Below are 3,484 nucleotides of genomic sequence, written 5' to 3'. Positions count from 1 at the left end.
CAGTTTAAATCTAGATTAAAGACCCATCTCTTTAACCTGGCTTACACATAACACACTAACACATTTCTAATATTCAAATCCGTTAAAGGATTTTTAGGCTGCATTAATTAGGACAACCGGGAACACTTCCCATAACACCCGATGTACTTGCTACATCGTTAGAAGAATGGCATCTATGCTAATATTAGTCTGTTTCTTTCTTATTCCGAGGTCACTGTAGCCACCAGATCCAGTCTGTATCCAGATCAGATGGTCACCCGGATCACCCGGATCCAGTATGTATCCAGCCCAGATGGTGGATCAGCACCTAGAGAGGACCTCTAATGTCAGCGGCACAGGAACCAGTTGAGTCCTCTGCACAATGTGACTTTGCTGCAGCCTGGAATTGAACTGCTGGTTCATCTGGTCAGAGGAGAACTGGCCACCTGACTGAGCCTGGTTTCTCCCAAGGTTTTTTTCTCCATTCTGTCACCGGTGGAGTTTCGGTTCCTTGCTGCTGTCGCCTCTGGCTTGCTTAGTTGGGGACACTTAATTTCCAGCGATATCGTCGACTTGATTGCACAGATACTATTTAAACTGAACTGAGCTGGATTCAATGATGACCTGCCTTTAACTGAAAATTGAGTGTTTACTATTATCATTTTGCATTATTGACACAATATTTTCCTAATTAATGCTGTACAGTTGCTTTGACACAATCGGTATTGTTAAAAGCGCTATATAAATAAAGGTGACTTGACTTGACAATAATTACATATAACAAGGGTGAATGTTTGCATAGTAGTTAAGAAAAATGTTGTAGTACATTTTATTCTACTTGCCTCGAACCACATACGGAAATTCAAGTGCACCAACAGCACTACAGCTATCAAAAAACATCAATTATACAGTAAATATACATGTGTTGTGTATTATTATTGTATATTATGATGTTATATTTATGGGTTATATCCTGGGAGCAGCTGGAAACAGGTAATCTAGTTTTCCACTGTATTGCACCTCGACGGTACAATGCTGCTGACGGACTCGCTGCTGAGATGACCATATGCAATGCTCTTTCATCAGGTAAATTTTCATATGGAAATTTCTAAACTAAATCATAGCAGAAACTCATTATATCATTTCCCCATACTTTATAATCTCCATGATCCCACATAAAGAAACACTAGTAAATACTATATAAGATTTTACCACATAAGAATATATGCTAAAGACTATGGTGGTTTTTAACTTTACTATAATTACTAAATTATAGCCTACTATAGTATACTACAGTTTACTATTTGTATCAGTCATGTAAGATATGTTGTAATAATAAAATAATACGTAGTGTAAAAATATACTGCATCATATATTTTGTGTTATTACAATAAGGAAACTTCTAAATCATAATATTGTTGCCTAACACAGTAGCAAAAGACGCATACCACGTAATCTTAGAATAGTTACACCTTACTTATGAAATACTAACAGTATAAATACTTTTAATTTTCCAAGTCATTACCCCCTTATCCCCCAAACATTGCACATTGTTTCCGTTTACCTACACGTACGTACAGCTGTAAGTTACGCTTACGTGGGAAATTTCGATCTGTGTGTCATACATACCACGTAATTTCAGAATAGGTGCCCTTTAGTTATAAAATACTTACAGCATAAATGCTTTATAATTTCGCAGGTTATTACCCCCTTATTCCCCAAACGTTGCATATTGTTCCCTTATACCTACAAGTAGGTACTTTGGAGGTACTCTATAGTTACAAATATGTACGCTGTAAATTCTGTTTAATTACGTGGTACATTGCGGGCTGTAATCTAAAGCGTTCCCGAAACGACTTCTTCACATTCACAGTAAATAATGGACATTGAAAAAACAAACCAAAAAAAAAACACTGGATCTAGCCAGACATTTCTTGCAAAACAGCTGTGTTTTTAAGTTTAGTTCTATTGAAAATGTTTCCTCTCTGATCACCCTGACTTTTTTAAACATTATTATAGATTATCAATATCCTCTTTATACAGTTTTGTGGCAATAGGAGACAGTTGCCCCAGCAACCAAGCTGAAGCAACAAATCTTTTCAGCTGCAGGGCTGAGTAGCTTCAGTAGAGTCCAGCAGAGTGTTATATTGAAACACATGCACAGTTACACATATGCTTCAGAATTTTCACAGCTGAATCCAATGTTTGTGTAACATTCTGCCTACTAAGATGCCTTTATCTGATTGACTTTTGAAATCAACCTAAATGTACCCGTCATTACCTATGATATCCTACAATCATGTGTGTGTGGTTTGGCGGCTGGTTGGATAAAAATAGCAGTTGAAGTAGTGGTTTAAAGAAGTAAATTCATTTATAAATGTCAAACATAGCATTTGTATAACTGAGATTTGGGGGAGGGGCTTTGTTGGCCCCATTTGCATTTTTTTTTTTTTTTTTTTTTTGCATTTAAAGGATTAGTTCACAAAAAAGTAAAAGTGTTGTCATCATTTACTCACCCAATTATTTTCCTTCTTTTGTTCTTGATATATCTGAAGTTGTCTGGACTATGTTTTATGGTGCTTTTTATGGTGATTTCCAGTATAAATTATGATCCACATTTACTGTGTGGAAAAGAGAATCTCTGTCTAATATAATGCTTTGTGTTACATGGGGGAAAAAAAGAGAAAATGATAGGGTAAGAATGACAAGAAGGTGATTGGTGAAACATTTTCATTTTTGGGTGAACTGTTCCTTTAAAAGTAATAACACATTTTAAGATAATATATTTAGATACAGTAGATGCTAACACTTAATGCAAATGCAAACATTATGCCGCAAAGGGGTCAAAAGAGATGATCTCCAAAATCCATTTTATGTCCTGCAATGTTTGACATAGTATTTTATGTCGCAGTACTGGCTTTTTACGGGCATAATTTTTTCATACACTGAAAAAATGGTGTAGAATTTTCTTTGAAACAATTTTCAGTCAGAAATTGCTAGTAAATTTCAGATTTAATTACAAAGGAATGACAAGTAACGCATTGAATTAAACATTAAATTAAACATGGAGTAAAAAGAATAAAATAGTATTTTCTTGTTAAAAAAAACCTAATAACTTTGTTTTATTTTACTTAGAAAAAAAATTATTTACAGTGTAATTTTTATAATTTAATGCTAATAAACATAACACTCTTACTCACCTTCTAAGACGACCTGCACTAAGTCTTGGGTGGACATCTTGCCATTTCGAGCAAAGCACTGATATGCTCCTCCATCACTCTTGGCCATTCCCTCCATCACCAGGTTCTCGTTGTTGATGCCCGTGATACGTACGTTTATACCCTGATAGATCTTCTCACCATTCCTGTACCAGGCGATTTCATACTCGTCAGAGCCAGTCACACTGCAGAACAGTGACACTTGGCTACCCACGCTGCCTCTCACCTTCCGTGGACTCACCACTGCTTTCAGAGGCTCTGAGGTAGATGAAAACACAGATAATAAT

The 3,484-nt window shown here is 35.9% G+C and overlaps 1 pseudogene; it reads right to left on the bottom strand.

The window, feature by feature from the left end:
* LOC107677084 (Down syndrome cell adhesion molecule homolog) overlaps nucleotides 1-3,484 on the bottom strand; it is a 124,870-nt pseudogene that overhangs the window by 47,656 nt on the left and 73,730 nt on the right.

This window comes from Sinocyclocheilus anshuiensis, unplaced genomic scaffold, assembly GCF_001515605.1.
Source record: "Sinocyclocheilus anshuiensis isolate Anshui unplaced genomic scaffold, SAMN03320099.WGS_v1.1 scaffold24, whole genome shotgun sequence".
NCBI classification, from domain to species: Eukaryota; Metazoa; Chordata; class Actinopteri; order Cypriniformes; family Cyprinidae; genus Sinocyclocheilus; species Sinocyclocheilus anshuiensis.
The sequence above is the reverse complement of the archived record's forward strand: the minus strand, read 5'-3'. Positions and strand labels throughout refer to the sequence as shown.